General features: G+C 39.6%; 1 protein-coding gene across 3 annotated transcripts in view; it reads left to right on the top strand.

Annotated features, from left to right (window-relative positions):
• Positions 1-24,974, top strand: part of LOC117790713 — a 58,811-nt gene that overhangs the window by 1,827 nt on the left and 32,010 nt on the right. The gene's annotated exons all lie outside the window — the stretch shown is intronic.

Here is a 24,974-nt window from a genome sequence, read left to right as displayed (position 1 = left end):
AATGTAAATTGAATTGCTCAATGCAGAAGAAAATGTAAGAGCAATAACCCCTCACGCACGCACACATACACGTACAAAAGCAATCGGAGGAACTGGCCCTATAATTGAGTTTATTAAATAATCATAAATATCGATTCAATTCGATTCGATTCGTTTCATTTCATTTCGTTTCAACTCGATTCGATTGGCTTCGTTTTGGCTTCGTTTCGATTTGTTGCTACCATTCGCGAGTTCTATATAAAAATGGTCAGTTGAACATCAGAAATGCAAACTTTTTCTGACAAGTATGTGAAAAAGTTAATGTGATTGATTGACTGAATGATTGACTGATTGGGTCAAAGTACAGACAGACAGATGGCCAATTAAGTTGCCTGGCAAAATTAGTCATTAAATGGCACTAAAGGACCTGGCTCAAGATGCGGCTAAGACCGTTGGCCAATTGCAGTTTGCAAGCACTACAAAATCGATTGGTTTCCCGGTAAGGGACTGGAAAATCGTAAAAGAAACAAGCACACTCACACACACACACACACACACACACCACTACACCAATTACATTACACACACACACATAGAGGGAGACATACATAACAATTTGCAATGAGGTTGACGTTGAGGGACATAAAAATTTCCGTATGCCTTTTTATCGACATATGGCAAAGTCTACAGCAACAACAACAATGTCCGGCTTAGTCCTTGGTCCTGTCACACGACAACGACAACGACAACTACAACCACAACTACAACGTAGACGACGACGACGTTGAGTACGTCTTGCAGTTTATAGCATTTAGATTGAGTTTGCACACATCTACACACAAGCTGCTTGAATTCGCTTTCGAATTCGAATTCGTCTTCTCTTCATATTCCTATTCGCATTCGCATTTGAATTGGAATTTCTTTAAGTGACCAAGCCAAGGAAGTAGTTTGCCCTTTGAATCCCTCATCCTCAAATTCATTTTCAACCTCATCTATCCAATGTCCGTAGGTAAGGACTTGTCACAGTTTCAGTGGAACTATGCATAAAATATGTTCGATGACGACATGACGAGTTTTTATGATTTTAATCAGAATAAAATTTTCTTTTTCCGTTATGTAAATGCTTAACGATAGAGAGACAGACGAAGATGATTGCTTAACTTATGTTTCATTTATTCCATCATTTTTATTCCTCTTGCTATTTATCTGGGCATTATCAATTTCATTCACTCAACTTGGCTTTAAGTGCTTTACAGCAGCTTCTGCTTGAGAATGCCACTGCAATCGTTTAAATTGCATCAATTTTAAACTTAACGGACATTGCACGTACACTGGACACACAATGCTCTTAAGTTATTCCACCTTAATTATATTGCAACACCCGATCTGGGCACAACCCCAAAAACCCACCCAACTTGCCACTCGACCAGTGCGTTACGAGTCCTGGCTTGGTGTGTGTGTGTGTGTGTACACAACACAGCACAGGTGCCACAAGGTCCGTGTAACAACGATGTTTTATGTACTGCCCCTGGTCCGCGTCTACTACTCTCCCACTCTCCTCCCCTCTCAATCTCTCTCTGTGTGTGTGCGTGAATTAGTTATGAAGCCAAAGTCAAACTGGGTCACCGCTTCTTGCAGCATGCCCCTGCATTACTGCCACTGCCACTGCCACTGCAACATTGACTGTTGCCATATTTTTGTGTGGGCCGCAGCGAGTGCCAGTTTCATGTTATTGCGTATACGTGATGTTGGCCACGCATTAAATCCATAGCGATTGCTGTGCGTTAAAGGCTGTTCAAATTGTAATTAAATTCAATGCACAATTCACACAAGTAATGCAAATCTGTCACATTTATCTGAAAAATATTAGAAATGGCTACAGTAAAGCAAACTCGACTGTGAGAAACCTTGCATTTATTCTAACTTATTCAAAGTTCAAAGTTGAAGTAAAAATTTTAAAGGTAGAGAAATCCCAGATATTTATTTTCCATTTAAATTGGTTAATTTAATTTTTCGCGTCTTTGACGCTTTTCAAAAATATTAAACTGCTATAACTTGCTCAAAACTTAACCGATTTCCTTGCGGAATGTACATTTTTTCATTATTTGGTTTGATTGTTTGATTCTGCATCAAAAGTGAACATACTGTCATACTTAAAATATTCATGCTAAAATTAAGAAGTTTAAACTTTAATATTCTAACGATTTTTTACTTACTAACTGCTACTTACATGTATCATAATATAAACTTAATATAGCCATTGTACTTCTTAGGACCAGGGTCTAATAAGTTAAAAAATAGAATGCAAGTGCAGTGAGTGCAACATCAACCTCAACGAAATATTTCAATTTGTGTAGCCCACTCGACAAGGCATCCAAGTAGTAGCGCTTTGCACTTAACCTTCGAATGCTGCTGATGCTGTTGAAGCTGTTGAAGCTGTTGAATTACATGGGCATGACCTTCATTAAAAGGTAGATGAGTGCTATGGGAAAGTGTGCTATGGTGGAAGGTGTCAGATGGCGGCAGACTCGCAATCCAACCGTAACTCGTAGCTTGGTATCGCTGTTGCTGCTGCTGCTGCTGTTTTCTTCCAATGTTTGCCAGGCAAATTAAAAATTCAGCACAAGACAAAAAGCTGTAGGAATGGCAATGACTGCCAAGAACAGCCATTGCCTTAGCCACAGTCGGAGCCACAGAGCCACAGCTATGGCTAGTGGGTACCACAGCACCACGTGAATTGTGGGGCAACCGCTGCTTATGGGTCTCTAGCTGTCTCGATTTCACTTCAAATGAGAAAAAATGCGCAAAACGAAGCGCGCAAAAAGTAAATTAAAATTGTGTGTGTTTATTTGCACAAAATTCCAGCAAGAATTGTATGAGCAAAAGGCAAAAACACAAAATGAAAAGCTGCCACCTCACAGCAGGTGTTGTCGACTCCTCTCCTTGAGAGTCCTTTAAAGTCAAACAGAGATTCGAAGGGGGCGGAGACTGCTTTAAATTTTAACTCAGTTTCGACGTGTCAACGCTTAAAGTCAAGGTTGCTAATTAAGTGCCCTTTTTTCTTACCATTTCCATACGTTGCCCGCCTTTTTTTTCTTTTACTCGTATATTTGGGTTAAACACATACAAGGGCATAAAATGGAGCTTGCCACAGATTTCGTCTGCTGTGCGTCACATTAAGCGGGTTTAAAAGTGCTTTATGCGTACGTGTCGGTGCCTCTGTCTGTCTCTGTGTCTCTCTGTCTCTCTGTCTGTCCTAGTCTCTGCGTGTGTGTGTGTGTATGTGTCGTACAGCTCATGTTTTAAGTCCTGAGCTTAGCATCAATTTTTGAGGGATTTATGGCTTTTATTTGGCCACCAAACACCAGAGCAACCTTGTGGCTGGTTCTTCTGTGGTAACATCTACCATCAGCACGCTTTCCGCTTCCTGCGTTGCCTAGGCATCCCCCTGTAAATTCAACCATTCGTTAGCATTACGTTTTACAGCAAACTTCAACTCGCTGCACATTTCGTTTAATTAAAAACAAAACAAAAAAAAAGGGCAACAATTTTATTTCGAGAAATTATTTTACACTAAATAAATCACGAGTTTCTGCCAGTTTCAGACCAACAACATTTTAAAGAGCTCCATGGCACAGCATACTTACATACATATAAATAGAGTCGTATCATCTATCAAAATTCACTTTTATAGAGCAGTCTGCAGTTGTCTGACAATTTCGGCATACATTTTTAACCCGCACGTAGTCGCAATTTTAATATAATGGCAAGCTAAGCACAGGCCGACACTGGGGGGGACACTGTCAACACACACACACACACACACACCCACGCGCACACACACATATATATTGGGAAAACACCTGGCGATCGCTTCGCATTGCGCACTTTGCATAAATTTGTTATGCATATAAAATTAAAAGCATATTTTGAGACAGAGGTTGAAGCAAGGAGTTTACTTTTCGAGTGTGCTGTTGCTACTGTTGATATTTGTAATTTGTACTTCTTTTAACTGCCAGCAGCAGCTCCAAAAGATACAAAGATACACAGCAAAGTGAAATGAGTGCGTGCTCTCGTATCTCTGAGATATGAGCAAAGTTTTGTTTCTGTACTCGTATTTGATTTTTGATGCTTTGTTCTACGTTTGCTCTGCCTTACGGGCTTTGTCGACTGCCAAAATTAACCATTTTTTCTTGCAAACGAAAAGCAAACGGAGAAAAGTTGACTTTAAATGGCAAAGAATATGAAATAAATAAAATGTAGAGAGGCCAACGCGGTTGATGGCTATTAAACTGCGTGTCTCTTTTACCCCATTGCTAGAGTGTAAGTGTGTGAGTGTCTCTATGTGTGTGTGTGTGTGTGCTGTTCAAACAAACACACTTGCACCTAGGCAACATTGACGGCAGGTGCTGATGTTCAAATCAAAATACATTAACGCGTTGCGTGTCGTTGCGTGGGTGTGTTACACCATGTAAGTGCGTGTGTGTGCGTGTGTGTGAGTAAGCAACTTTGGCATCTAGCAACAACCGCAGCCAGCAACAACATATGCAAATGTTTCGCCGCAACGCAACGCGACACACACTCCACATTCATGTTGCCACCTCTCGCCGCCCGCGGCTTAAGTTTGCGTTTTTATTTAATTGCGGAAATTGCGGCATCGCGATGCCTAAACACACACACACACACACACACACATACACGCACTCACACTGAGAGAGTGAGCTGGAGAGATTGAGACAGTCAGACAGTCATTGAGGGCGAATTTTCCTTTCTAATTTCTTTCATAAGGCAACGAAGAATTGTAACATATTTTTATGGCCTCACATTTTTCTGTCCTTATACATATTCGTGTGTCATTCCCGCTCTATCTGTCTCTTTCTATCTCGCTTCACGTGGCGGTTCGCCGAAAACATTCTTGGAATTCAAAAGCAAAAGCAAATATGAGTTTTGATACCATATAATGTGCGTACGTATCTGTATTTCTGTGAGTCTGTGAGGCTGTGAGTGTGTGAGTGTGTTTGTGTGTGTATGTATGTATGTGTGTGTATGTGTGTATGGGTAATTCGCGTAAATTGAGTCAAGTGCGTCGTGTGCTCGTCGTGCGTCCTTCGCTTGACAAACCAAACTAATTAGAAAGTCACTTTGGTTGGCGTTTCATGCGCTTTGCTCGCCCCCTGCCACGCCCCCATGCAAAATCGTTGAGCATAAAATTAAAAATTGTTGCGCTATCAACTCTTGGTATGTCATTTGTTGTGTGTTTTTTGATGAGCTGTGCCAAGCGATATAAAAAATACTTGAGTATTAGCAACAACAATAAATAAAGCCGAAAATTCTTTATCCAATTAATTATCTGATTTTTGTTTCCCTTTGTTCTGCTCTTTGCAGGTAAGCGACCGCATTTTGTTGGCTAATTCCAAGCCAAAAACAAAAGTTTCTCCTGGGGTATGTAAGCTGTTTAATGTAATTGCTGCATTATATTGAACGAGTGGCACATGGCGTATACGTAACTCGATTTCAATGAGCCTTTTATTGATTAGAATTAATAGCCAACGATTTGCGGCTCATACGCGCACTCGAAAGTCCAACTGGCCCAACAACAATGCGGTTGTAAGTGAATTAGAGCCAAAAGGACAAATGACTCGCAATCAGCTTATGAGTAGCTTATGTGAGCCGATGCCAAACATCGATATCCAGTTTGTTGCTGTTGCTGTTGTTGTTGTAACAGAGGAGTTTTAATGTGTTTGCGCGTACTCTTATCGAACCATTACGATCTAAATGACACTTTGACAGGAGCACGGCAAGAGCGAACTAACGGAGGCGGGGCAGGTCAGGACGTTACCTGGCAGCTCGGTTTCGGGTTGTTCTCCGCCTTCTTTCGGTTGCACGCAGTCGATTGCTGGCAGCGATAAGCGCAAGAAAAATCGAAGCAGCGCAGCCAAAACACACACACACACACCCATACACACACACACACCTACACACATACTCGTGAGTCACGACACACGCCACTTAGCTGTTAATATTTAAAGTTGCAGGCTGCGGCAGTAGGAAGAGGAAGCAACAGCAGCAGCTACCATGCTGTGCTACACACACACACACACCCATATACACACACACGCACACACACCCATACACACACACACACACACAAACGGAAGCGGAAAGCTCTTCGCCTGCGGAAGTGTTTCGTGCGCGAAACTTTATATACATAAGTTGTTGTTGGCGTTGTTGCTGATGTTGCTGTTGTTGTTGCTGTTGTTGTTGTTGCGCAGTGGCTGTATGGTGTGTTGCATTCCCGTCGCTGAATATTGCAAGGTTTCTTGTAATGACAAAGCAGCAACAGCAACAACAAAAGAGCACAATTCGTTTAAGCAGGCGACACTTGAGCACATTTTTATTGCCTGAGCCACTAACGAACCGTAGACAAGCAGCTGCACAGTGGGACATAAGTCAATTTTATTGGACAAAACTCTTAGGTTTATTTTAAAGTTTATACCAATCTATTCATATTTCGCTAATAATATATGGATTAATCTGTCACACATACTCTCAGAAAAAAATCAAGTATTCCTTACTCAAATCAAGTACGATCGATGTCAGAATTGCGAAAACTCTTGATTCAAATAAAAAATTCTCATGTCAAGTATTTTTTATTTATTCCCCAAAATACTTGATTCTAGAAACTTTTAAGTAATTTTGGTTTAAGTTCAAGAATATTTTATACTTATTCTAAGCGCGACATAATTTGTAAGTGTATCTTTTTACATAATAATGCACACAGGGACTGATAAACTTTGAATTATGAATGGCTCTCCTTCTTTAGATAAATCGATTTGCATAGTTCAATTGAAAGAGTAAGCACTTAAACATTCATACCAATAAAGAATAATTACATAAATTTTGTCCCTATTTTTTATAAAAGTATTTTGACTTTAAAAATGTGAATAGTAATAATAATAAGTAATAATAAAATCAATATTTAAATTCAGATTCTTTAAAACGTTACGAATATTTGAAAAAAAAATAATATTGAAGACTTTAAAATCAAAAAGAATACGTAAATAATTGAGAAATTTAAGAATTTGTTTTTCAATTAAGGTTTAAATTAAACGTGCCAAAATGCTCAAAATTCTAGAGGATTGCAGCCTTATTTATGTTGCGAATTGCGTAGTTTGAGGCCTCTGGCCCACTGTGCAACAAGGTGGCAGATACTTTGACTACAACACAGAGTTTAGCACGGCTTGTGCTGCTCTTTAATGGCGAATCTGCTGAGTTAGCTGATAGTTTTCCATTGCTTTATTTAGCCATTTTCACATTTCTTGTTGTAGGTGCTGTTGTTGTAGCTCGTTTCCAGCTTCATATCCGTGCAATGCTAGTCGATGATTTTTGTTGACATCTTGTTGGGGATGCATCCGTCTGCCGAATGCTCCCCGTTTCCCGCTCTCCGCTCTCCGCTCTCCGCTCTCCACTCCCCGCTGCATGCCGCCTCGTGTAGCGCAATCAGCGCAGCTGCTTTGCATATTTTTACTGGAGTCGCGTGTCTCTCCAGATTGAAAAGCATTTTGCAACGTTATTTTTATTCTTTCTGTTTTTCTTTAACCATTTTTTTTTGCAGTCATTGTCGTCTATTTTTTGTTTCGCTTTCCGCTTGATATTTTCACATTTTGCATGCATGCTCTTTGTTGACATATCGAAATAATCTATTTTCGCAGCTCGAGAAGAGATGGTTTACATTCTAAGCTTTTTACAATGATTTCAGATGAGCTCACCTCTCGACTCTCAATATCGAAAAACAAAAGGGAAGTGAAACAATGAAATGCATCGACAATAAAAATTAACGATTTAATGTAAATTATTTATGTACATTTTGTTGTGGTCACTTTTAAGCCTGCTGTTAATTGAAGCGCACTTTCGAAATCGCTGTGCAATTATTGACAAATTATATTTAAATTAATTCATTTAAATTCCAACAAAAATCGAAAAATGTCACTTCTCCTTCCTTCGCTTAATGCAACTGAACACACACAGTCAAAACAAACAAGAGTTTTATTCAAAAATATGCATAAAATAAGCGAATGTTTTTTAAGCAATTTAAATGTGGCGCAACTTAATTGCCAAATTGATAAATAAATATTTGGACAGCTTGGCAACTTGACTATCGGGGAAAGAGCAAAACAGCAACAACTGAATCAGATATTATCAGACTATTAGACTATTCAGCCAATTAAACAATTGTAAGACTGGAAAATCTCTCTTTCAACTGCTGCTAAGCCACATAATGTTTACAAGCTAATAAATGTCAACAGTTGCAACTGCAACAGAAAGTGCAACTGCAGCTGCAACTGCCACAAATTGCTGACAACAGAACACATACAAATTAAACTGCTGCATTTAGCATGCGGTCAATTTTGGTCAATTGGGCAGCTGGCCAAAAGGGCAATGACCAAAATGTGAAATTTTATTGTTGCCAAATCACAACAATCACTTGGGTATATGCCTTGAGTGTGTAAATGGTTTAATGATTCATCTGAACTCACATTAGCCAAGTTTATGTAAATAATTTATACATACTCAGAACTTGGATAAAATTAATCGAAGGTTTTTTTTGTTGAATTTTATTATTGGGTAAGCGAATTAAGAAAAATGAAAAAATTGAAAGTAATTTTAGGGAGTCCATTTTTAAATATTATTGAAAATCAATTTTTATTAAACAGGAAATTATTTCGAAATAAACAGTTTGGATGATGGCAGGTTCCCATATGAACAAATAAATGTGCGTGATTTGTGTGAGCTTAAAAAACAATTCAACTAAACCGGAAGCCGAAATAACAACTTCCTTTTGTGTAGATGTTCAACGGTTGGTCACATGCCACTTGTCCAGCTATTGACAGTTGTATGTATGTATTTATGATTGAGTGCGCATTGCAGTAGTGTTGTATTCTTTATGTTTCTGTCTGCGTGTGTGCTTGTGTGTATGTCTACGCTGATAATGAGCGGAATCGCATGTGTTATAAAGCACAAAACAAACCGCACACGCACATATATTTCTACTCTCACATATACAAAATTAAAATGTCATAAACAACTAAAACAACACTAGCAACAAAATGCGTGCAGCTCTATTTTTTATATCCCTGCGGAGCGAGCAGTACCCTATAACAACTTATTAAAGAAGGCATTTTGGATTGAAAACAAGGAGATTATGTTGAAGTACACACAGATTTCTTAAATAAGGTCTAAAGAAATTTTTTATATTTATGCATTCCGATTCAATAAATTATGTTACAATCGCTCTTTAATCCTGTAGAATTGATCGGTCTTTATATCTGTATGATAATATTCTTATTTTGGCGCTGGTTTATAGTAAGCTCTTTATTAAATTGCAGAGTATGAAGGCTTCGTGACACAGTAAAATCACACTTTTTCCATTTTTTTTGAATAGGTCTACACATCATCTGAATGTGTGCGTTGTACGAGTAGTTGGCAACCCTTTTTTGACTGAATTTGTTGCTTTTATTTTGAACTTCCGTCTGCCATGAAATATGTAGCTTTGTTTTTTACCACATGAACCCAGGCATGGCTTTAACTGTATGCTTTTGTATGTGAGTGTACATATATGTGTATTTGTATTTATATTTATATTTGTGTTTGTGTTTGTACCTTTCAATTGTCGCAAAGTCATGCAGAGCGAATAAATGTCTGTGTATGTGAGTTCAGGCAAACACACAGCAAAAATTTAATTTAAATTTGTACATCAAATTTTAACATAAATTTTTAAACATGAACAAATCGACAAAAAAAATAACGCATGCATTACGAGTCGAATGCGTGTCTGGAGTTGGATAAAAAACTGGTTATTTATTTAAAAAGCAAGAGTATAAAAATTGTATGGTTTAATCATTCATTTTGCCATTTATGCGGTGTGACAATCTCATGCCATTCAATGACATAATAAAGTCAACCTTTGACAGGTAAAATACATTGGCGTAAAATCTCAGTTAACTTTACGACATATGCATTAATTGCTCTGTCAATGGAGGGGGGGAGGGGAGGGGAACTAGCTGCTGGTCGACAGATGATAGTCCGCAAAAAGTTTACCCTCAGATGGGGCAATGTAATTCGAACCTCAGACCCAAAGTTTCAGTGTCACTGAATCGGTTGCTATGACGGCTTAGCCAAAACTTTTACAAAGTGATTATTATTGTATGAAAAGTTTTACAGGCATGGTCACAAAAAGGAGAGTCAACTCTTAGCCGTAAATAGAAGCACGTGTGAGTGTGTGTGTATATGCTGTTGTTACATATGTAATAGCCAAAAAAGCAAAATCAAAAAACTTATCAGGATTGCACATAAAGTTTTGTTGCTGGTAAATTTTCATGCAAACTATTTCAGAACAAACTTACATGTTGATGACAAGAACAACAACAAGATGAAGAACAACAAACACGAGATCTGTAAATACTGTGACGATATCGTGCACTAACACCAATTAAAACTCATTTAACATTTAGCTTTGCATCAGGGGCACGTGTCAGGCACAGTCCGAACTTCTTCCCATCTCCAACTTGGCCTGGGTAAATTGAGTAAGTGGGTTCAAGTGTTGCCATAGTGCAAAAGTGAGGTCAGTTGCTGGCAGACTCACTAAATGAGTTGGCCCAAAAGTTTTGGCCCCAAAAATAACTGCAGGAGTACTTAATGTTCTCGTGCTAAAATCAGACGCCAATTGAAAAGTCACCTTCTGTTTCGCTTACCTTTCACATCAAGTATGACAAAGGCAGCCTTGACCGCTATAAAGAGTCTTCCGCAGCAGTCAGACATTCCAACAGCTTTGGCTCGAAATTGAAATGTCTTCACTGACAGCGAACGAACGCCAGAATGGCAGAACGAGAGCGCCAAAGTGGCCATTACTCTAATTAACCTTATTTCATTCTCAATTACAAGTGTAAAAAATTAAAAAAACAAAAAAAAAAAACAAAAATACAAACAAAGCAAAGAACACAAAAAGGGAAAACAACAACAGAGAATAAAAGTTGGTAAAACAAGAGAAAACAAAGCAATACAATTGCCTTAAAACATAATTGTTATTTTGCGCCATTTTCCCTTTTGATTCGGCATTCGCAGTTGCCAACGTTGTTGCCGACTTTTGGGCGCAGCCAAAAGGCAAATTAAGTTTTTGCTCTAATTTAGTCTGACGCACGCCACGACGGCAAAACAACAACAACAACAACGACAACAACACGAGCAACAACAATAAGAAAGACTTTGGTTTTATTTTTAAGTCGCAGCCGCTTTTCTTTAGCTTAATTTACCATTTTTCACTCTTATCTCGCCCCTCGTTTCGTGCAACGAACTCAGCTAGAGTGCGTGTGGCACAAGCAGAAGGAGAAAGAGAGTGAGAGCAAGAGAGGGGGGTGAAGCAAGGCGAAAGAGAAGGCGATTGGTGGGCGGCCATAAATGTCAAGACAGCAGTTGGACCTGATTCTGATTCTGATTCTGGATCTCAGTCTGACTCTCACTCTGCCACTTTCAGTGGCAGCTGCCTTAAAGTTTAAGCTGCAAGCGTAACAATAATTTAATGCGATGCTTAAATTGTTTGTAAAATGTTCAACAACCGCGCAACGTTGCCGCTTGCCACTTGCCACTTGCCGCTTGCCAACTCTGAAGTCAAGTCGTATGCCAAAGTTAAAAAGTGGAAAAGTTTTCTTTTCTATTTAACGTAATTTGCCTTCATTTGCGCCACCTTCCTCCCTGCCTGTCCCCCCTCCCCTCTCTGGGTGCCTGCTCCAGTCTATGGACTCTCTCGTTGACTGGCCAGCTTTTTCCCTCCCTCTCTTTTTCCTTCTCTTCTTAAGATACTCTCAGCTTGGCATATGTTGCTCTTGTCTCATAATCTGGCATATTCTCTTACCATGTGCTTTTCCGCTTTTGTTTTTCTTGCTGTCGCTGATTTTCTTGATGTTGTTGTTGTTGTTGCTGCTGTCGTGACTCTGTCACTCCCCTTGTGTGACAATAGCAAGTGACTTCGGCTTGAGCAACATTCTGGTTTATTTTCTTTCTTTTTTTTATTTTTGCTTCTTCTGTTTTCCTTTCATTTTTGTGGTTAAGCAAATGTTTAACAAACCAAATCGCAGATTTGCATTTTATGCTTTCCTCTTGGCTGGTAAAATCAGTCGCCGCCACTTTTTATAGTCCCAACTGTTTGCTGTTTATTGTTGTTGCCATTTACGCTTGGATAAGCACGGCTTTAATGCTCCTAATCGGGCTTAGAACCAAGAAGATGCTCAACACTGGCAAACCAAAATGCTTCTAATACGAGTACCAACAAGCAAAATGCTCTTTCTACTAGATTTCATCAATTATCTTATGAGTTGGAGCGGAAGATAGGAAGGAAAATTAAGATGCGAGTTGTTGTTTAAGGCTTGTGGTTTAGCTGATAAGCCGCTTAGCTATGGGACTACATCCTTTCAACTCTGGATTCACTGTACCTACAGCTTGACTCACTTATTTGATTTTCAGATATATTTGCTTTAGTTTTCTATACTTATTTGTCTGTTATTTACACTCAACTCGACGACATACTCGAATATATGGACGGAGACAAATTATTGACACGCTTAACACACACACACACAAAGGGACTGAGACACAATAGATTCATTGCCGAATGCCTTACAGGCATGAGTATGAAAACATTTTCACTTATTTGCTCCGAAATTGGATAACAATCGAACTGAAATTGGATCTCACTCATTTTTGTATACACTTGGAGTGGCGAGCGTTGCATTGTTTTGCTTTTAACTGCCTTTCCTTCTTACTCTTGTTGCTTTTGTTGTTGTTGCCAGCACATAAAACATTTTCCGGCTATTTGCTGCTGGCTACCCCCGTTCCCCACCCTTGCACCTTTACGCCTCTGTCAATTGGTGGCGATTTCATACCCCTCCGGCCCGCGTCGTTCTCTTATTATCGTAATAGAATTTGCCAAATTGAGGTTGAAATGCTTTCGGCTTTCCCTTTCCCTTTCCCCTTCCCTTGCCACTTGGCATCCGTTTATCGTTTGATTGTTTGTTTGCCAGTTTGCTTGTTTGTTCCCCATCCTCCCCTCTCTGTTCGCCATCATCCTTTCATCCTTCATTCGCTGCTGGTCTCGGTTTTTGGCTTCGGTTTCTGGTTTCTGGTTTCGGGTTTTGGTTTGCTTGCCGTTCCCTGTTCACTTGATTGTTTGCTTATTTGGCGGGGCCCAAACGCTTATCAATTGCCGTTTTTATTGCCATTTTAGCTTCGACGTCGTCGTTTATTGAGTACGAAAAAAATTCATTGCCTACTTCTGGGCGCGCGCCTTTTACAAGTAAAACTGCTTACGAATCGTTCAATGCCAATATTAAGATTCTTTGTGGATTTCGCTGAGTGGTCATTGTCCCTTCCGGCCTTTGCTGGCTCGCTTTCATTTAATTGTTTATTTTGTGGTAATTGTTTGTCTTGTGGTGAATGTGGCCAGCTAGAATTATGATTTATTGTCTGTTGATTGTGGCTGTACGAGTATATTTAAATGTACTATATTTCTGCTTTCAAACCCAATTTAGTCCTTTTTAAAAATTTAAAAATATCTTTACACGTGCTTAGTAATTTCTAAAATAGAACACACACACTCAAGGCCTCCGTGAAAGTGGTGCGTGTTTATAACCTCTGAAAATGGGGGCCCAATGTCATTGGATATGTGTCACGTTGACGGCCGACCTGGGGAGCAGTCACATTCAGCATGATGACGTTAGCGACGGCCTTTGGTCAATAGGGCAACTCATCATAAATACAAGCAGAGCAACGCAACAGAAAGGGAGAGGGCGAGAGAGAAAAGAGATAGGTAAAGGGGAGCAGAGGCAAGTAGAGTCTGCCTAACATGAACTCTTTGTACCACAACATCATTGTTTTTTGCGGCTTTTGGCTAACAAAGAATCCTATTCACATACATACACACACACACACAAACACACACACAGACAGTCACGCCACATACACGCATGGGAATAAAGAGGTCTCAGTGCTTGTTTTGTTTCTAGGCAATTCGAGTCACTTAATCTTGCACTGCGAGAAATAAGGGAGCATGTAAGCGAAAGAGATAAAAGACAATGACAGCAATGATTAAATACAACCGGGGAAAAGTACCGAAACCGTGTCAAGTAGATAGTACGGAAAAAATGGACATTGATTGGAAAAAATATAATTTTTCAATTTAGATGCAAAGTCAAAATATAGGCCAAAAAGTTAAAAAATTTACAATCCCCAAGTAAATCAGTTTAGTTCTTACCAAGTTATGGCAGTTGGAAGTTTTTGTAAATGCGTCAGGAGTCTAGATAAGGAAAAATTGGACAGTGATCAAAAAACTGAAATTTTTAATGCAGAAGTAGAGTTGACTTGTAGATCTTTCATACAAATTAATTTAATTAACTCGATTAAATTTAATTGATTTAACTTTCGCAAAAATCGAGCTGTCGATTTTTCGATGTAGATTTACATCAAAAATTTAACCTGTATTGTTGTCCCCTTTTTTCTCAGTGTAGCCTTGTCGCAGTCGCAACCATTGCGTTGTCAGTGGCTATAAAACTGTTGTTTACTGTTACGGGTACCTGTCGCCTCGGTTGTTGCCATTTGTGTTTCATGTTCCACTTGTTTCGCCGCTTGTTGTTGCATATATTTTGGTGTCGTGTATTCAGTCTATCTCTCTCTCTCTCTTTCTCTGTATGCAACACAACTGGCAACTGACAGATAGTTTGTACCTGCAAATGAGAACTGCTTCACCTTGAGCGTATCAATAGTGTGAATTGATGATTCCCCGCAGTCCCCGAGCAGCTGTCAGAGCTTAATTAGAGCGGTAATAAAATGCAAAGTGCTTTGCATTCAATTTATCATTATTGAATCACATGGAATCTTCTGTATTGAATGGATTTGTGGCTCATTTTGAAAGCCAATCGAGTGCTGTATAGATATTTGCTCTGATTAACATGGAATTACACTCAATTAAGAAGCACAGAGTGAGGTAAAAATCTCTGGAATTCCAATGCGACAGTTGGCAGAGCTTAACCGGATACATTTCTAAACACACACACTCACACACACACACACACTTCCTGACATTGATATTTTGCCTAATGCCTTGTCGTGCTTGAATTGAGTCATACTTTGTGCACTGACAGGCAGATAGACAGACAGACGCACAGATAAGCGGAGAGACAGACAAGCAGTCAGTCAATGAGTAAGGCTTTGAGTAGAGACAAGTTGAGGCAGGAGGCAGGAGGCAGGAACTGAAGTGGGGAGCACTTGGTATAAATTATTATGTCAACTCATGACAGGACGGACAACTGCTGCCGCTTTGCCAGCTGGACCCAAGCTGACCCCTCTTTTCCCCATTTCCCATTCCCCTTTCCCCCTGACTATCCCCAAGCCAAAAGGGGGCATGAATTAGTTTTGACACACAGGGGCAGACACCTCTGGTTCGTGTCCTTGCTATGGACATGTGGTCGTACCTCTGTGTATCGATCTGTAATTAAGATAAGCCTCGCTATGTTTGGTATGTGTACCACGGCTTCATTATGGCCATTACTCGTGTGTACACTCCAATGTGGACAGTGGAAAGTGGACAGTGGAGTGCAGTGGAGTGGGGAACGGAAAGGGGAAGGGGTTAGCACTTGTGGTTAGATAGCACTTGTGTTATTTGTTTATGAAATTGACCCGCGATTATCACTGCATACAAAGCGTTGTGGTAACGTCCCATAAATTACACGCTACAACCATGTGAGACATGGGCAACCGAGCCAAATGTGGGCGTGGCAGTATCGACAACATTTGCATGCCAGTTGAACAACAGAACAAAACGCTTAAACGTTTTATAAACTTGTTCAAATCCATGAGAGTGTAGTTCATGCACACACACGTGTGCTGCAGATGACTTTGACTTTGGCTTACCCACATATTTACTCCCTTTTCCGCCCCCACTCCGATACTTTATGCTGCAGAAATCCGTTTATACAATTTTACGCACAAGCTGGAAAAAAAAAAGTTGGCAAATGTAAGTATAAAACTTTCGAATTGACAATAAATGCCAGCACACTGCAACTGCAATGGCAAAAGTACTCCAAGGGATGTCGGGAACGGATGGGGGGTATTCAAAGTGTTTCCCACTGCTTTCTGAATAGAGTCGGGCATATGCAGAGCACTCTAGTCAGATCGTAGATAAAGCCCGCAGGTTGCAGTCGGCCCAATGCAATGTCAAGAGAAAAGCAGAGAAAGAAAACGAAATGCTGGAATATAACATAGATTCTGTTTGGCACTTAGTTGCTTCGAAGTTGCCTTAACCAGTGGCAGACTGGCAAGCAAGGGGGGGGAAGGGAATACAGCTTTTATGGCAATGGCAATGGCAGACAAAAGCGCACGAAATTCAATGAGCTGCAAAAAGCAGCTAAAGTTCCTGCTGCCAGATTTACGCCAAGAAAAATGCCCGGCAGGAAGGCAGGGAAGACGGGAAGTCGGGAATACAGGCAGCAAGCTACGGGCAGTCATCGGGAAGTTGCAACCTACAACCTGCAACCTGCAACTTGCAACCAGCATCCTGTAACTGAGAGTTGCAAAAATAATATATATATATGGAAACTGAACTGCAACTTGAGTTGACTGCGTCTGCGTCTGCGGTCTGTGCTTTGCAGCGTCAGACAAATGGCGCTCGTAAATGCCTTAAATCGTAAACTTCGCGTTCCCAAGAATTGAAGTTGAACAAGAAAAACGCGTCGCTTTAAGGCGGGCGGCAAACAAAAGTTGCGAAAAACTACAAGAAGCGTGCAAAAAATGGCTGAGCGTGTTAGGAAAAATGTTTTCGTAAGCTGTGAACAAATGCGCGACAATATTTTTGCTGCCACTTGCCACACCCACTTCACTCCACGTCGCTTGTGGCAACCACAACCTCGCGAGGCGCAGAAAATGCTCCCAAGTTGGACAACAGTATAAGTATGTGATGCGAATATACCCTGTAATCATCGATCCCGTAGGCAAATAACATTAATTGCAGGTCAGTTCCGACTTACACTTTAGGCAAGATTTCTCGCAAGTGAATATCTTTAACCTGTTGGAATCTAATTTAATTTTTAATCTAATTAATCTAATAAGAGTTGATGAATTAAAGTTCGGCTAAATAAAAATATATTAATTATAAATATTGTCCAAAATTAAAATATCAAGTAGAAACAATTATAGCATAAGTATCGAAATGTGAAAAATTAGTTGTCACTAGAGCATTAATTTATAAGAAAATCCTTGTAACCTACGATTCAAGATAATAAAACAAAACGAAATAAAATTAAATTCAAAGTTTTTAATGTCGAGTTTGTTAAATGCAATAAAATAATATGTGAAAAAAGCGGAAAAGTCCTATATACAGGTGTGTTTTAGAAATCTCTAGAGATTTTGAAGAGAAATATTTTTTAAAACAACTGTTCGAAATGTTGGTGTTCCCAAAATGTCGGAGATTTAATATTTTCGAACATATTTTTATGGATTTATATTCAATTTAAAGATATTTTAATTAAATTTAATAAATATTAAATTTTGTCAAATCTCTTCAAATTTATTTGAGACATTTGAAAGCAATGGTTTCTTTTTTTTAGAGCTGTTATAAATTTGTAGAACACACCTGATACTATTTGATTTTTTTCATATTTTTTTTCATTTACTAGTTATTATGATAAAGATATTGTATCATTACTATAATATCATATACTGACATCAAGTCAATATAATCCCATCCCATGTTTTCTGCTACAGAGTATAATGATGCCGACTGTCTGCTCAGTGTTGGTTGTAAGGAAGAGAGGAAGAGTGTTGGGAATGCCGCAGTGTCGGATTCAACTTGAACACCTTTGGCAGCGGTGTAAGAAAAGCGAACGCCTTTGTTGTAGAACAAAAACGGGAAATGCTACAAGCAACGGTTGCTTGACTCCAACTCCAACTCCAACCCCCACAACCACAACCACTCCCATTTACACTAGTGGATGTTGCATGTAGCATGTAGCTGCTCTCTCTTTGGAGGTTGGCTTGATAACCCAAGCCGAAACCGATTGCCACTTAAAACCTTATGGCCACACTCTTGAACCATGCACATTTGTGTCCATGTGAGTGTGTGTCTGTATCAGTATGAGTTCTAGTTACAGTGATGTTGTGTGTGTGTGTGTGTGTGTGTGGTGCTCGCAAGGTGTCAAAATGTTAAGTTAATACAAAGACCTGACTTTGGTGTCGACTTTTAACTTTCAACAGTTGCCATTGCACTGGCAATAAGGATATTTTTTGTTATTCTTCCCTGAACGTGTAGAATTTTTCAATTTGTAATGTAAGTTTTTGTTGGGACTTCTGTTCCATGATCTAATGACCTCTTTCGTGTGACATTAAGACAACATTACGGATAGAAGAACAAGCCCACCCATTTCTAGTTAAACTCAAAGTAAGTTGTTTAAGGCTTAAGTGAACTTTAAGTCAATTCCAGTGAAAAGAATAAAAAATGATAATTGAAAAGTTGACAAGTTGAAGGTCAGGTTGCTGTTAACTGGCTGATAACGTCTGATAGTCGAGCACAAATTCAATATTCGCTGACGCAATACTAATTGTAAGGTGTGCAAAGTGCCTAAAAATAAGCCGAGAAAAGCACTTTAATTAATTAAAAAGACACTGAAAAGTCGCAAAACGAAACGAAACGAATCCTTTTCCTTTTACCCAAAGACGCCGTTGGAAATCGCAATGGCAAACAAAGTTCGGAATTAGATGGAGAATGAATATTATTGTTAAATTTCACTTTTTACTTTCCTCTTCTTTATTTTATTTTTTATTTTTTGCTGTAAATGATTTATGTCAACTTGCCAGCCAGTGAGGCGGTGAGTGGGCCTGAATTGCCGACTGCCGACTGCCACGCCCACTGTTAGGCTGAAGGATGAAGGCTGGACAAATGGTTGTGGGAATTGTCGCATACTCCCTTACACTTACATGCTGCTGTGTTATGAATAATAACTTGCGACTGCTTTTTGTTTCTGCTTCTGCTTCTGCTTTTGCTTCTGCCTGACTTGTTGTAGTGCGTTTTCTCAGCTCTCTTTCGGAGCTGAGCTTTGAATATTTTACGCAGGCATAAATAATTTACAACAATGAACGAAGCACAGGTTAAAAAAAAAGGGATAAAGCAGTGTCGCATAAAAAAGGGCGGAACAAAAGTGAGAGCAAAGAATGCAAAAGATAAGAATAAAAATTTATATTTTCTAAACACAGTTGTTAGGGAGAAAGGGGACGTTAAAGAGGAACATGCAATTGGAACAGTAGTGGAAAGATGAGAGCAGGAACAGAGGGAATGGAACATGTCACAGGGTCGTTCTGTTGTCCTCTTTTTCTCTCGCTTCTCTGCCGACACTTGACATATGTGCCGGCTTTTGACCTGTTTCGTGGGAAGTACGAGAAGTATGAGAGGAGGAGGAAGTGTGAGAGGTGCGGGGAAATGCGGGTAAGCCTGACACGCCTATGATATGTGCGGACCGTAAATGAGGCGACGAGCCGAAACATTTGGCAGTCGACTGAGGAAATGTAAATGCTCAACTGTTTGTTGTCTTTGGCTCTGAATACAAGCGTATTCGTTTGTGTTTACAGTGAGTGATGGCGGCTCAAAGGAATGTCAACACGTAAAGCCTACACACACACACACATACACACACACACGCGCTCACACATGCATTCACACACGCTCAGTCTGGCGTTGGGAATTTCACTTTGACTTAACAAATAGAAAATCATTTATTCTGCATACGCAGTTTTCGTCCCTGACAGCTTTTGTCTCTCCTCTTCCCCCCGCTTCGCACACTCGAAATTGTTTCCTCCCTAACGCGTTTCGATTTCACCAGATCCTCTGAATGGGGTCTCTGTGATTTCCTCCCCCTTCTCCTCCCCCATCGAACCATCGAGCTATGTGATTTATGCGCATTTTGCATATTTTCTTTGTGCTTTATTCAAAGCCAGCTAAAATGGCCCATCAAGTCAAGTCAAGTCAAACCAAGTTGGGGCTGTGAGGGGTTGTGGGGCGTGGCAGGGCAAGGGGAGGCGGCAGAACGCGCTCAATTTTCATTGCGCGACTTTTATGACTTTGTTTGCTGCTGTTTTTGGCTTTTATCGAATGCAAATTGTTTTGTAATAATGTAATCGAATCTTTATCTACTGTGTTTGTTAATGTGTTTATTCTTGTTGTTGCCTTTGGTAATTGAAATGGACAGCAAGTAAAATTAGAGACTCATGACATAAGTAATTATAGTACAGAGTTTAATTATATTAAGGTAACATCTATTATGGCTTCAACTTGTTACTTACATTTTCACAAGTTTATTGTATAATTTCTAAAGATTTTATAAAAGCAGATACAAAGTAAACAAAAGCAATACGAAAATAAGACTGACTCTAGACAAGTTGTGTTTAGGAAATTTATAAAACACAGATATTTTCCGCGCTTATTTTATTTGAAAACTTATTAAAGTCAATAAAAAGTATGAGGAATAATCTGAGCGACAAGAATAATAACAACTTGGACACTTGCGTTGACAATAACAATAATGGTATTTTCACTTAATTGACCATAATACGCAGCAACGACCAGCGTACTGACCTTTTTTCACACCATTCCATCGAGAGAAAATAAAAAGTTTTTTTTATTTTTCGCCAACTTTAGCAGCCAATGCATTGAATCGACCATTAAAAAGCCCTTGGCGATATTTTACAATGTTCTTGTTTGCTGATGATGATGATGATGACGTTGTTGTCGCTGTCATTGTTGCTGCTGTTGTCGCTGTTGATGTTCCTGGGAGTATTCCAAGGTTTTTGAGCCACAGCTCCTTCAGTGAAGTGAAGTTCGTATTTTATGTACGAGTATTTAAATTTAAATGCCTACAGAGCATTGCTGTCACGATGTCCTCACCTATAAATTAAATCAAATGTAATAATTTTGTATGTGAACATTCAACTGATGGTATTCAAGGTAGTAAAAAGATGACTACTTTCAACAAAATATGAAACAAGTGAAATAATTGAAATAATAATTCTATATAATAATTTAATTATCATCTCTATCGATAAGGGTAGTTTCAAAACTATCACCACAAATTTTAGGTAAAAAAATGTATTGAACGAAATTAAAAATATTTGAATGCAGAATTAATTTAGAGGCCGCAACATGATCAAAATGACATTCCGCTTGAAAATCGGTTCAGTTTTGATCAAGCTATGCCAGTTTGAAGTTGGCCAGACTACTGACTTAGCCACTTTACAAGTCCAAATTTTTGTTCAATTTCACATGATTTTTTACAAAAAAATGAAAGTTCTCAGAATCAAGTTTAAAGTGTTGTTTTATACTAATTACGATATAAGGAGTTGATTTAAAGTGAAAACTTGAGATTTAAAATTTTGAATTTTCGAAATTTCAAAGGGGGGACCCTTAGCATCGAAATCAATATCTAGTAGAATCTAGAGAAAAATATTTTTTTTTAAGAATTTAATAAAATTTAAATGCAGAATCAATTAAAATGTCAAATAATGATTAAAATGACATTCCGCTTCAAAATCGGTTCAGTTTTGATCAAGTTATGACAGTTTGAAGTTGGTCAGACTGCAGAGTTCGCTTTACAAGTCCAAATTTTTGATAAATTTTGCATGATTTTTTACAAAAAAATCAAAGGTCTCAGAATCAAGTTTAAAGTGTTGTTTTATACTAATTACGATATAAGGAGTTGATTTAAAGTGAAAACTTGAGATTTAAAATTTTGGATTTTCGAAATTTCAAAGGGGGGACCCTTAGCATCGAAATCAATGTCTAGTAGAATCTAGAGAAAAATATTTTTTTTTAAGAATTTAATAAAATTTTAATGCAGAATGAATTAAAATGCCAAATAATGATCAAAATGGCAATCTGCTTAAAAATCGGTTCAGTTTTGATCGAGTTATGACAGTTTGAAGTTGGTCAGACTGCGGATTAAGCCACTTTACAAGTCCAAATTTTTGTTCAATTTCACATGATTTTTTACAAAAAAATGAAAGGTCTCAGAATCAAGTTTAAAGTGTTGTTTTATACTAATTACGATATAAGGTGTTGATTTAAAGTGAAAACTTGAGATTTAAAATTTTGAATTTTCGAAATTTCAAAGGGGGGACCCTTACCATCGAAATCGATTCTTGGTCGAAAATAATTAAATTATTTAAACGAACAAAAATTGAATACAGAACGAATTTAGAGGCTAAATTATAATCAAAATGGCATTCCGATTGAAAATAGGATCAGTTTTCTTCAAGTTATGACAGTTGAAAATTGGTCAACTCTTTGAGCTAGCAACTTTACCACAACCGGTACAAACGTTTCGGTATTCGGTTTTTTACAGAAAATGTATTTCGGTTAAGGTTTCTGTTTCGGTACTAAAAATGAAACAGCAAGTTTCGGTTAATGGTTATAGTTTTCAATCACAATAACAGAAACCCACCTATTTTATACTCGTCTATGTCTCTTTCCGTGTAGTAATTGACCTGTATTTTGACCCACTTACTCGGATTAACGAGTTTGCTTACAATTGTGAGCTTAGCTCCACTTTAGTGTATGTCCATAGTCAAGCCTTCATAGTTGTTAGGACCTGAACTTGAACCAGAATATTAGTAACTATGGCAACCGTTAAATAAATAGCATTAGTACAAAAGTAGAACCAGCTTCGGTATGCTAATGAAGTGCATGGCAATGTGGCCAATGGTCTGTGCTTGGCCAAAAACATGAGGCGGAGCTAGTTAGTGGCCGTTGCCAGTTTTGTTGCCAGTTTTGTTAACCACACTCTGCATATTTATGGACCGGAGCAATGTCAACAGCAGGCAGACGGCAAACAGCGAAAAGGGCGCGTACGTACAACCAAATCCACTTCATGACCGAAAATTAGTTTTTAACCCACAAAATAATCCCAAATGACATAAGATGGCTGCACACTACGACAGACCGACAGACGGACAGACGGACAGGCGGACAGGCGGACAGGCGGACAGACGGACACACCGACAAAGCCAAGCGGAGTATAGCGAACATTTCACAGTTACTGCTTCTCATCTACTTTCACGTTTACATCGCAGTCCAAGTCCTCATTCTCCTTATCCTCATCCTATTCCAAGCACTCTTCCCGCCCTCTGCATGTCTCCTTCTAGCCACAGTCTCCTGGCGGAAGTTGTAAAGCTGCCATTTCTCGACCATGTTTTTGTTGTTGCCTCGGCTGTTGTTGTTTTTATTGTTGTTGTTGTCGTTGGCAGCGGTTGGCAGTCCCAGCAACGGGTCCGACTCTTTTTGGCTTACGGGCAATGTGAAGCGCCAACAATTCGCGAGCTCGTAATGCGGTCGTTTTACAGCATTGTTGCTGTTGTTGCTGTTGTTGTTGCTGTTGTTACTATTGCTGTTATTCTTGTTATTGGCCTCGTTGAGTGTTATTGTTGTTGTTGAGCAGCGCATTTGTTGTATTAACTTTTTCCAACTGACGTGAATGGCATCGGCCAGTGCAGGGCCTCTCTCTCTCTCTCTCTCTTTCTCCTCCTCTCCCTCTCTCCTTCCTCTTCTCTCACACTCCACTCTCTGCCCTCTCTTCATCATCTCGATGGCCCATGTGGCCATAATTTATTAAAGCCTGCACCAGAGTGCTCTCCAGTTGAGCGGCCGCCTCCGGCATACAATTGAAGTGTAAGCAGCAAGGAGTGGAGAGCGGGGAGTGTGGAGCGGGGTAAGCGGGTCCCGGGGAACCAGCAGCAGTTGAGGCACTGCAAGTTGCAGAAAATGCGAAACATTGACTCTGCTTTCCAGCTCCTTCGGTTCGATCGGCAGAATGGTAATCGAAAAATGCGCCGACTTCAACAAAAGAAAAGAAGAAGAAGCAAAAGAAGAAGAAGAAGACGTAGTGCAAAGAGCCCACAGCACTGGGGAAAATGTCTTGTTGCTGTTCATTTTCTACATTTTTGCTTTTCTTTTGCTGTGCTCTTCTACTCTCTTGTTTTTTTTTTTCTTTTTTGTTTCGCAGTCAAAGTTTGGCCGCCAACACGGACAACTTTTTGGCTGGAAAATAATTCATGAAACATGGCGGCAACATGCGAACGCGAAAAACGAACGAGTAACGCCAACTGGAAATTTTTGTGCCCAATCCGAATCTGATTGTGACACAAACGAATTGTTCTGGTTGTCGCCGTTACCAGTTCACGTTCCCCTTTCCCTTTCCCGTTCCCCCTGTTGCTGGTCAGGTCGCTGTTTTGGGGCTTGCGCATATTTATGTGCCTATTTTTTTTCTATGTAACCATTCGAGTGTCTCCTTCTCCCCTCGTTCACCCCATACCAACTTTCGTCCGCCCCTCTCATTCTTCTTGGCATGCAAATTTATGGTGTGTCCCGAAACAATTGTTATTGTGTTTTCAACTTTTGCTTGATTTGTGTTTTTAAGTGATTTCGAATGGGTCGCATGGGGCCCTGGTAATCGGGCCGTCGACGACTATTTGTGTCCGGCCAGCTGCCGTTGATAATTTCTAGCCTGTCATCAGTCGCAGACCAAACGAGACCAGTTCAGTTCAGACCAAACCAAACCAAACGAAACCAAACGCATGCTAAACTACTTCAACCAGCTGTAGTACGAGTATTGCTACTAAGCGTCCAATAACCATAAAACACTTTGTGAATCCACCCACACAGGCCCCTTGGTTACTTGCAACTTCCCACTTGCAACTTGCAACTTGCAACTGGCTGCAATTTTCGTGAGGCATTTTATTTATTTGTATTTCCGCAAACGATTCGAGTGCCTTGGCTGCCACAAAACTTTTGACTGCCCGGAATTTGCTACTGCCACAGCCATTGTTGCTGCAACACGGCACGGAGCTGCCGCCCGGCAGTAGGCCACTTCCTGCAATGGGGCAACTTTAGCTCGAGTTGCATGCATTCGTGCATT

The sequence above is a fragment of the Drosophila innubila genome (genome assembly GCF_004354385.1).
Source record: "Drosophila innubila isolate TH190305 chromosome 3R unlocalized genomic scaffold, UK_Dinn_1.0 2_E_3R, whole genome shotgun sequence".
In the NCBI taxonomy this organism is placed as follows: domain Eukaryota; kingdom Metazoa; phylum Arthropoda; class Insecta; order Diptera; family Drosophilidae; genus Drosophila; species Drosophila innubila.
The sequence above is the reverse complement of the archived record's forward strand: the minus strand, read 5'-3'. Positions and strand labels throughout refer to the sequence as shown.